The 12,248-nt window shown below is 33.8% G+C and overlaps 2 long non-coding RNA genes across 2 annotated transcripts; one reads left to right on the forward strand and one right to left on the reverse strand.

Annotated features, from left to right (window-relative positions):
* Positions 1 to 7,482: 7,482 nt before the first annotated feature.
* LOC125673198 (uncharacterized) lies at positions 7,483 to 9,317 on the forward strand. Its single transcript, XR_007369301.2, has 4 exons — positions 7,483 to 7,734; positions 8,034 to 8,167; positions 8,421 to 8,646; positions 8,990 to 9,317. It is a non-coding gene; the product is annotated as an uncharacterized LOC125673198 (long non-coding RNA).
* LOC125673199 (uncharacterized) lies at positions 9,224 to 12,237 on the reverse strand. The gene is made up of 4 exons (XR_007369302.2): positions 11,508 to 12,237; positions 10,742 to 10,902; positions 10,465 to 10,575; positions 9,224 to 10,274 (listed from the first exon to the last, which is right to left on the reverse strand). It is a non-coding gene; the product is annotated as an uncharacterized LOC125673199 (long non-coding RNA).
* Between the last annotated feature and the right edge of the window lie 11 nt (positions 12,238 to 12,248).

Raw genomic sequence — 12,248 nt, forward strand, 5'->3', positions numbered from 1 at the left:
GAACTGTACAGACGAAGAACTTACGCCTACCCATGAAGAGGCGTGGATTTAAGCTTAGCTGCAGAACTGTACAGACGAAGAACTTACGCCTACCCATGAAGAGGCGTGGATTTAAGCTTAGCTGCAGAACTGTAGCTCTCTGGAAAAAACTATTGGGACAGATTTGAGATATTTTTTCAGAGAGCTACAGTTCTGCAGTTACTTGTAGTTTAAGCTATTAAAGATGAGGTATAGACTAAATTCCTGCCTTTCTGTGAAAGTAAGATTTTCAGGTTTAGTCCGGACTAAGATTACGTACGACTCGTGGTATACATCTTGAGAAACAATGTGCATTATAATTGATTGGTCATTTGGAGTACTGAGTGATACTGCCCAGGCTACATTGTTTGGAGTACTGAGTGATACTGCCCAGGCTACATTGTGTGGAGTACTGAGTGATACTGTTCAGGCTACATTGTGTGGAGTACTGAGTGATACTGCCCAGGCTACATTGTGTGGAGTACTGAGTGATACTGTCCAGGCTACATTGTGTGGAGTACTGAGTGATACTGCCCAGGCTACATTGTGTGGAGTATTGAGTGATACTGCCCAGGCTACATTGTGCGGAGTACTGAGTGATACTGTCCAGGCTACACTGGACTGTGCTGTGGTTGATTGTGATACTGAGAAGACTTTGTGATGGAGCCAGATAATGGACGATGCTGGAAGTGTACGTGTTTTGTACTATATCGGCCGACCACGGAAACTTGAACAAGACATTATTACCGAATATTGAAAATGACCACCTGAAGCATTGACCAATAGATTTAATCTCAATCTAATATATATATATATATATATATATATATATAGAGAGAGAGAGAGAGAGAGAGAGAGGAGACGATAAATTTAATCAGACACTATAGATCTGTGAAGAACTTATCCGCCTCCCTTGTACTTGTGTCTTAATTGACTTCTATCTTTAATTTGAACTGTTACCGTAATAAAACTGTATATCGAAAAGTCGCTTTTGGTCTTGTGTTATAGTAATAATGAGACATAAAATGATGAATATATGGTATTATGCTTCACTGCATCCGTCATTTGATCTCTTATTAACTAGGATGAAAAGGGGGAGCAGAACTACAGATTGAATCTCAATAAATTTAAGAATGTTAGATTGTAAAAACTTAGAATTTAAAATGTAAAGAATGCAATCAGGTGAGATGGAATTAAGGATAATAATGTAATCAAAGATGCACATTGATTTTGACTACGGATTACTCCGTTTGTACCCGATCGAGATATAGAGCTCAGTGAGGGTGTGACCGGTCCACAGGGGATGCTTACTCCTCCTAGGCACCTGATCTCACCTCTGGTGTGTCCAGGAGTCCGTGTTTGTCCTGCTCTTCATAGGAGTTATGAGATCGACCGTTCGTTATGTTTACCGTCTCAGAATGAAGCAAGAGGAAAACAAACGTGGAATATTATAATAATGTGACATGGGATAAAGGATGTCATATAGTAAATAGAATTCAGAATTAACAATGGAAATTGAAATATTATGAGATAACATGGAAGTAAAAATGTTGTATAGTCAAATCCAAAGTTAGAATTAAAAATATAAGAAGGATGCATTGAATTGTGGCGGAAATTACCCTCCACGCTGAAGTATTTCGGAGTAGTTATGAGCATAATGAAAAACGCGATTTGCTGTAGGATTGTAATAAATAAGCTTTTCGAGTATTTTTTTTTTTCTGGCTCTAGACTGTTTAAATTTCCGTGTGCTATATTTGGATACAATTACATTGAGATTTGTGATATTTAAATCGCACTATTTCTAGATTCGAGAAAGCGGATCTTGATACAAAATGTTCACGATTTTGCCTGTGTTATATTAATAGGCACAGCTAGTTTAAAAAACTTAGATCGCCTTCTCCAAATACAACAACTGTATTTTAAGATTTGATTTACATCGTTGGAACTTGATCGATACAAATAATCCGAATTGCTCATGTGGAAGGGTAGAAGATGCGTACCAATTTTTTCATTATTGTATATACAGAATATACAACAGCAAGAAATGTTTTAATGAAGAAACCGTGCTGTTTGCATTCAATAACTTGTGTAACAGGTTTCTCGATCCCTCCCGTTGGTGTTCTCGACAAGACGTTTATTCAGGAGTTACCAATGCATGAATTGTCCATTGACGAAACCTTATAACAACAATGTTTTGCAAGTAATATGCTATATAAAACATAAATACTATAATTTCACATAAATACTTGATCTATATCAAGGGAGATAACTCTATACATGTATGCATCACATATTAAATCTCCCAAGTCCTCTAGACTTTAACTTCATAATAAAACTTTACAATAATTATCATTATAATATGTATTAACATTATTAATTATTGAATTAAATAAAAAAAAAACATGGTGAGCATACCATTCTATATATGGGAATATGCTTGAGTGAACAATATTTACAGATGACACCAAACTGGTCTGATCTATAAATTAATCATGATATCTACAATATCTTGTAAGTCATAAAACATACTTTTGCTTTAAAATAATATCACAGTGAGACAAATCATATATATACATTACTACCACAGATATTTACCATTACACTGGGAAAGTGACCAAATTTTATGACTGACTGCATATTTAATTAAATTACCTTGCATACATAAATAGCGCTAAAATTAAAACGAGAAGACACATTCCAGAGAAACCGCATTGCCTTACAGTTATGTGGAAACCCACCAAAATAAGTCCAATGTCACTCGTCACACCTTACAAGAGTACTCCCACAACAGCCCACCTTGGTGTTTAAATTGATCAGTCGGTCTGATATTGCAATATTACCCTGGAGGTGTGCGTTTTAGGTTGGCCATGTCTGGAATGCACAAATTTTTGTCATTTTCAATTAATCATCTAATAACTTTTAAAGGCATGATTTCTTCGTAAAAAAAATTTCGTCCGGAGTTTATCTGCACTAAGCACGCGGGACTACTTTTCTCTGGAATGTGTCTTCTCCGTTCTAATTTTAGCGCTATTTATAGCAATGATCTCTATGGAGCGCCAAATTAACATAAACTCAAATAATTGAAGATATCTTCAATTATTTGAAGATATCATCAATTCATTTGATGCGCACAACAATTGAATTAAAGATCTCTTCAAATAATTAATGATATCTTCAATTCTGAATTATTGCGCGCATTAATTGAATTGATGATAGCATTAATTCTTCAACTGAATTGATGCGCGCTTCAATTGAATTAATGATCTCTTCAAATGAGATTAATGATATCAACAATTGAATTGATGCGCGCTACAATTCAATTGAAGAGAGCAATAATTGATATAATGCGCGCATTAAATCAATTGATGAGAGCAATAATTGAATCGATGCGCTCATTAATTCATTTGATGAGAGCAATAATTGATTTAATGCGCGCATTAATTCAATTATTGCTCTTTTCAATTGAATTAATGATATCTTTAATTCATTTGAAGAGAGTAATAATTCTTTTAGAGAGAGCAACTATATAATTAAAGATATCTTCAATTCAACATATCCACAATTGAATTAATGATATCTTTAATTGAATTGTTGCTCTCTTTAAAAGAATTGATGCGTGCATTAATTCCTTATACAAAAGCATTGTAAATGATTTAAAGATATCTTCAATTGAATTAAAGAGATCATCAAATTATTTAAACTGGGCTCTAAATTAATTATTGCGAGCAATATTTCTACTAAATTGATGCTCTCATCAAATGAATTGAAGAGAGCAATAATTGAATTAATGCGCGTATCAAATCTATTATTGCTCTCATTAATTGAATTAATGCGCGCATCAATTGAATTGAAGAGAGCAATAATTGAATTAATGCGCGCATTAAATGATATCTTCAAATAATTGAAGATATCTTCAATTATTTGAGTTTATGTTAATTTGGCGCTCCATAGATCTCGGCTGAGATTCGGCTTGGCTGGAAATGAACTTGAAATCAGCTTCAGTCGGTTCTAGCAATTAATTATTCTCTTTAGAGAAGTCGAGAGGCATAGCCTTCATCGACTTCTCTTCGCAAGCATTCATATTTTGATTCTGGAAAACGTGTAAATGCCGGAGTCGGTGACGGTTTATGCTTCGACCGACGTTTCGACTAAGATGTGCTTGGATTTACGCAATAGACAACTTGTTTTCAAACATTTAGCAGTAATGCACAAAACTGTCACAAGGAAATCAACACTTACTTGCTTTTAATCCATTTTCAACATGTCCCCTGTCCCGGGTTTACGTTAACTGGTCTTGGGAGCTGTCACAATAAGGGACCAGTTAAGAGAAAGCAGGCTGACGTAAACAGAGTTGTGATTTAAACCCGGGACAGGGGCATGTTGAAAATGGATTAAAAGCAAGTAAGTTTTGATTTCCTTGTGTCGGTTTTGTGTATTGCTATTAAATGTTTGAAAACAAGTTGTCTATTGCGTAAATCCAGGCACATCTGAGTCGAAACGTCGGTCGAAGCTTAAACCGTCACCGACTCCTGCATTTACACGTTTTCCAGAGTCAAAACATGAATGCTTGCGAAGAGAAGTCGATGAAGGCTATGCCTTTCGACTTCTCTAAAGAGAATAGCAATTAATATGCACTTAGGTGACACTGCTGTTCGCTTCAGATAAGTTACAGTCTCAGTATAGTTTTGTTTTTTTAATTAGCGATATACAAGTAGGTATGTGGAGATACAATGTATCAGTAACTGGGTAAAACAGACATTAGGAATTCTTCAATTTCAGGAGATAAAATATAGTGTCATGGATGTCTTCAATTTAGTGACTACAATCATCTCAGCCGAGATTAGCATTGTAAACGAAATGTATTCGTTTGATGCTACCGAAAATAAACATAACCAAAGATATGAATAAAATACAAATTAATTTAAAATAACGACACATATAAGCCTAGTGATGACGTAGAACACTGACTGGTATAGGCTAGTAGAAGTAGACAAATATTGTAAACACGAGTTCCCGGAATGTATCGTCTGCTTTACGAGTTCGATAACATCACGGAGGAAGCAGCGACTTTTGATCTAGATTTATGGCTAAAATATTGCTTTTATTCTTGCATTCAGAAGTTCAAAAAATTTTGGCTGTCGACATTAAATGAGTTATATTTTTAATGTTTAACATAAAAAATGCAAAATATGTTTTTTCAAAAATCGTGAACCAGTGCCTTTAAAAACTGAATTAGAAATAAAGGAAGAAAACAAGTGGTGACCGGATGTATGCTGTTCAAGAGACGTTGATCGAGCACTGTCGTAGGAACGGTGGATTGCGATTCGGCTCTATTTCAATATCAAGTAAAAAAACTCGAGTCTTTTTATGTATACAAGCAAAGCAGTGAAATATCAATTTTGTAATATAAAGCATCTTAATTTTCCATAGTTACAAATTTTAACTTTAAGATGACACATTCCACCCAAAGAATGCTTGAAATGTGAAAGATGTTATAAACTTAGATCGATATCCATTTCTTTTGAAAATTTCGTAAACAATTAACATGCGTTCAGGTCAGATAGAATTACTGACTAACTGTGCAGAATTAAATGAATTATACGCCAAATTGAAGGTGCAGTGATTTACGATTTCTTCCAAAATTTTGTTTTCCCTTTTAATGATCAAAACGTGTTTAAAAGATTTCGCACAAAAATTAAGGTTATACATTATCACAGAAGCTCAGTTTAGAGAGTTTGTTATTTGTTTTGTAAACAAAGATTGCGGTATGTTATTGTTTTGAAATTTTCTGGGTCCGTCCAGGCGTTGTTGAAGTTTTGTCCGTTTCAGTCACGTTTAGTAATTTTATTTTCTCTTCCTGGTGGTATACACAGTCCACAGATGTGTAATTATGATGGGCATGGCGAGGAAGATGTGTAATTATGATGGGCGTGGCGAGGAAGACGTGTAATTATGATGGGCGTGGCGAGGAAGACGTGTAATTATGATGGGAATGGCGAGGAATAATGTTTTAAAGACTGCGAGGCTTTGTAAATCATGTGATTATAATGGTATAGAAGATGAGTTTCATTTTATTCTGAATTGTCCATTTTACAAAGATTTGAGAAAGAAATATTAAGAGTTTTTATTACACAAAACCAAGTGTCTTTAAATCCTTAGTGAAGACAATACTAAAGAACTCAATAACTTGGGAAAATTCTTAGTTCAAGTTGTGAAAATACGAAGTTTAGCATTGTAAATCAATAATGTAATTATAGTATTTTTCAAATAGCATGTGCATCTCATAATGCGATTACATATATTATTTTTATTTGTAATTTCTTCTCCTCCTATCTTCTCCTGTCCACTCACCTGTTCTTTATCTTACACAATTAGATATATTGTGTATATACATGTACATGTACTAGATGTATTCCGATGAGTTGTATAACTCAAGGACAATAAAGAATTGAATTGAAAAAAAAAAAAGACGTACGAGCTACTACTTAAGGGTCAAGGGTCAACTGGATGATGACTATACCTAGTGTTTACCTGAAATTAGCAGACTTATTTAACTCTTTCATTATTCTCTCTGCACAGATACTTAACTTTACAGGAAATATAAATTATGCAATTTAAATCAAATGAAAAAGCAGAAAATCGCATTTGGGAAGAATTCATGAAATTGCAGGAAATATTTCTTATTAGTTCTGTATTGCACACAATTTAAGTGGTGCGTGGATCAAAAGGAGCGAGGGTCTAATCGTCCTGTATCTGTGGTTCTATGTATTCACTATCTAATGGTTGATTATGAATACACCTAACAGAAAATAATGTAACACAGGAAAGGAGAAAAATAAACATACCACTAGTTCGTGATTTTTTTTTTTAAATGTATGTACATGTGGACATATCAATGAAGATGCATATCATCTCTTTTTTGCTGTAAAACTAACTCTAGAGCTAGAAATAATCTTTTCAATCGCCTTTTCATGCTTGACGTGGTTAATATTGATATAAAATTGTTATTATGCGGTGATGCTAATTCGCCTCTGCAAACTAATATTTCAAATATTTTTTCAGCTGTTCATAAATTTATAGAAGAAACTTGTAGATTCGTTTAATCATTACATACATTTTACCTGTTAATTATCACCTTGCGTGTCGTAATGCGTGACATATATTGTAATATTTTAGGAGAGGGACTTGTAAGTTGTTAGAACTTGTTCCCAATCCTTTTGATTTGATCAATAAAATATGTTCAAAACAAAACACTTGCTCAATACATTGAACTACAGTTACATTGAGAACTTATTATGTCTATTATCATGGTGAATTTTAAAAATACGGAAGTGGTATTTCAAAAACAAAACAAAACAAAAAACCAAACCACCCAACAACAACCCCATATCATCAAGTTAGACAGAATAACAATGCATTCTGAAAATATAAAACTGCAAGCCTATAGGGTCTGTAAGTCTCGTCATGTGATTGCCGAGATTTAGCGAGATTATTAACTTCCGGGTACATCAACATCTCAGATTGCACTATGTAGAGAGTGGTATACATAGATATAGCGTTATCAATCGATTATGTGGAGGTTTTAACGAGATAAACATGGGAATTGAAGCATTAGTGGAGTGGTCGAGGATTCTTCGCTTCGTGTTTGACGAATTACGTGTAATAACCGCCAGTGTACAAGCATCGACGAGGGTACGTCTTCCAGATAAAGAGCAGGTTGGTAAAAGCATAATCTATGAACTAGAGAGATGTACGATACGTTTTTATATCTCAAATCATTCCAATTGAAAGTATATTAATACTTGAAAATAAAAACGGATTATGCATAAAACTTGCTTTGTATTTATACGAACGTACTGGGGAGATCGGAAGGGGGTGGGTGGGTGGGTGAACAACGATACTACATTTACGCACCTGCAGTGTACAGTTGTTTATTCAATAAACAAAGCGCATTAAATATGCCTATCTATATCAGTTACATCACAGATGGGTTAAGATTGTTTAATATTTTATAGATATGCCTTGAATCTGAGGATAAAGGTGTTGTGCATTGTGCAGTCATCATTAATGTGGATGTCTGATGCCAGTATGCCCATAATGGGGCAGTATAAGTGTCGATCTTCATATGACAGCAAATTTTCAAAGGCAGGTACACAATCTAAAGATAAAATAATGTCAATACATGTTTGGATCTATATCGTATGATTATAATAATTATAAGTTTATATGTTGTAAATTTTCTTTCTTTTTAGAAATTTCTTTCTTTATAAACTGTCTTGCTGTTATGCCCTCTGGGCCCAAAATTGGAATAAACTTATCTTATCTATACCCAAAGTAGGTAATAAATGGGTTCGAACTGTGAAGATAAAATTTTTACATGTAGATATATTGGAATTTTTCAGATATAAGAAGGCAAATAAAACTGTTCAATGTAAAGTACGTCAGTAGTTGGATAAAACATCCAAAGTCGGCACAGTCAAAGTGGAGGAATTAACTGCATCCTCATTCCGCAGGGCAACAGGCCATTTTCAGCAACCCCTGAAATTCTTAATTGAGGCTAAGTGCCCATTTTCAGCTCGAACAATGACAATTAAAGAGGCCTGTGCAAATGTTGGGATTTCCCTCTTGGTAAGTCAGCTTTATAGATTGAACAATTATGTGTATGTGTACCTAATACATGTACATTAGCTGTACATATATGTATTCATATATATCATTATGGATGTATCCAAGTTTATTATAACTTTAAAGTAACATTTTATGAATGAAATACATATACTACTTAGGCTTCATTGTGATATTGAACTGCTAATGTTCTTTATAAACTTTACTTGCATCAAGTTTTGAATACTGCAGTACATCTATGTCAAAATAAGTATGCATATTGCAGTATAATACTTTCACCACTCTTCAGAGCACTTGTAAATCAGGTATATTTTATCAATACATGTAATGACATTTGCCATTTTAGAATGTGATGCAAGGGATGATTCGCTGCACCTCAAAACAAAATCTGAATATTGGCATCAGATTCAAGGACAACACCACCTGAAAGACACCCAATGCTGTGATTTGCTAGTGTGGATTCCTAGTGACACTCAAATAATTCACATTGACAAAGATGTATTATGTCAACCTTTTAAGCGTGATAGAGTTTAATTATAATAATGAAGTATTTTTGCAGTCTAAAACACACACACATAACCACATGTACATATACTTTATTATGATATCAGTGGTGCATCTATCAAAGTTATGTAATTACATGTATATTTATTGAATAAACATTATAGACAAGCGTTTTTCTTATTTTAGATGAACCAAAATACATGTATGTATAGACACAGTGTCCAGCTTTACAAAAATCATCCAATTACATGCATTTACTCAAACAATGGATTTTACTTCTTTTTTAATAATGCAGATTTGAAAACCTTCAGAATGAGAACAAAAGGCTTTATGTTTGATTGTATATTGTTTAACATTCCTCTCGAGAATATTTCATTCTGATGGAGACGTTCCAAAGGGCTTTATATTCATATGAATATAAAAGGCTTTATATTTAAATAAATATGTAGTAAAGTTATATTGCATATATGGTATTCATTACTTTTAACTTTAAAAATTCAATGTGGCAGGTATGTGCAGATTTAAGGTATATATATATACATACAATTAATCTAATAAGTTTGTAGGATTTATCTGCAATCTCCTTCAAAAGGGGAACCTGCAAATTCACATGATCCACACAAATCTGAAATATTTTGTCAGATCAATATCTATAATGGCTAAGGAATTTAAAAAAAAAAAGATCTCTCATTTTCCCATCCAACATGGATTCTGCATCTGGAAATTTTATAGCAAAGTTGTGCATCCTCTTTTGAGAAGTGGGATTTATTTGTAAGAAAGAATGGGATATTAAGTGTCATGTCATTTGGAAGTTTGTCAAAAAAACAAAATCCTTTGTCCGCCAGGAATATATCACCAACTTGCAACTTCTCTAAAATGTCACAATGGTTCACAATTGCCAAATTAGATTTGTATCCAGCATACAGATTGGAAATAAGCTGCATTAGGTGTAATACACATTAAGGTCTTTTCTTTGTGGCGACTCTTGTCATTACTGCAAGCGAAAAACTGGCTATTCATATCAATTTGGTCATATTAGGTCACTTCTGTTGCATCCATTGCAATCTTCAATTCTTCTTACTTTTATATTTCAGTTGAATGGACACTCCCAACAGTGTTCATGATCCCTTCAAACAAAATTTCATGAATATATGAAAAATATCCACAGAAAATGGTGTATACAGCAACATTTATACCCCCCTAAAATTACTAGGTAATTGAATATTGTGAAATCTGCGCTGACCTGTGAAATTGATAACTAGTCAGTGTATAGAAAGTGCATTGTTCATTTTTCCTTAACGAACCGCTAAAACATACCTTTCCAGGGTCTTTCAATTATGATGTTCCCAAATGTCATGGATGGTTTCCTTTAATTAAGCAGGTATATTTCTCACTGCAAGTTTACAACATCATAGTCTTCAAGGGAAGCTGTAAGAACAAAAGCAATACCATTATAGTATTTGGTGTGCATATAAATTTAGATAACACTGAAATGAGAATGAAGAAAATACAGAAAAACCACCTGACACTAAACTTAACAACCGTTGTAACTTCCTGGTTTGATGTACTAGAATACTTGTATCGTACACTGTACCTTTTTAAATGTTGAGGGTTTGGTGCTGTTAATACTCGTGATCATGTAGATGCACTTCATTGTTGTCTGGTACAGATATATTGGTAGCAGTATCAATTTCGGTTCCTACATGTACATTTGAAGCAGATGCTTCTGCTTCAGCAGGTTTCGTAACTTTGTGTCTATGAAAAAAAGTAATATACCATAAGTTGCTGTTTTTATTGACTTAAAGTGGCTCACTACACAACAAAGTTGTAGTTTCTGAAATAAGCACAGAATATGAGTGTTACAATCATTCTTTTCAAGGCCATGTGTCACTTTTACATAATTATACAATAAAGATATATGCCAGTTCTCTTGAAACACAATACAAAATTTAATCATGCAGGACCCTATATAAAGGCAAGTAGTATCAAGAGTGTCCTGTCAACCCTTTCCCCTTTTCCTAACAAGGTTATTTTTTCTATATTGATACAATAAATAAGTGTTCCTCCCCCCTTTCAGACAGAAGGGAATTATATAGTAAAAGATGTTAATAAATGTTGAAATCAATAACGAAGAAAAACTTACCCCCCCCCCCCCCCCCCCCCCCCCCCATTTATGAAATTGTAGTACATGTAATTTTTTGCTCTTATTATTTTATTTTTATCAGTTCGTCTGTCAAAATCTTTTGTAGGCCTACCCCCTCTGAAATATCTAAACAACACATCCAGTATATTCTGTCAGTTTATACCCACGTGTGTTAATTTGACATGATTATTCGTTGAATTGTGATAATATTACGTACCTACATCTTTGTATCCACCGCTTCCTTATTGTAGCATCGACTAGGAACCTAAATAAACTACATGGCAGGGTTTTCCCCGTCTCATGTATGCAGCCGATCGCTTAACAATACACCAAATTACAAATTAGCGCCGATTCTCTGTTACGACTTTATATATTCCACATGTTGTTGTACCCGGAAGTAGTAAAACCGAAAATGAAAGCAAACGAGACTTACAGACTCTATTGATACTTCCAAAAGATCAAAAACGTTGATTATTATCATTTAGGGGAGGTTTATCTGAACAATGTGAACTTATAAGAATGACATCTGACAGGTTTGTGTGTTTTCGACCGATCCTGTATAGAAAATGTTCCGACTCAAAATATTCCATTGGCATTTCTCTTAGAGAATAATATTTTATTCAAAGTAAATTTATGATATAATGAATTTTATATTTTTAAACGAATGATGGAATGTTTTTCCTTACCGATTTAAATCAGTGCTTTGTCAAGGAAAACCCAATGTTAGTTTAATTAATGTATATGTAATTAGATAAAGGATCACGTGATTAGTAAACCTTAACTGTACGTTGAGTATTTGCTGCTGGGTTTTGTGTATTTGTTGCAAATTTAACTGATATTTATTTCTGTTACAATCAATAATTTACACACAAAGAACAAAGAAATGCAGTTTCATTGACTGTATATTTTATACCTGTGTACAATATAAGTGGAACTTTCAGTTTTGTATTCGTTGTTT

The sequence above is a fragment of the Ostrea edulis genome, chromosome 3, assembly GCF_947568905.1.
Source record: "Ostrea edulis chromosome 3, xbOstEdul1.1, whole genome shotgun sequence".
NCBI lineage: Eukaryota > Metazoa > Mollusca > Bivalvia > Ostreida > Ostreidae > Ostrea > Ostrea edulis.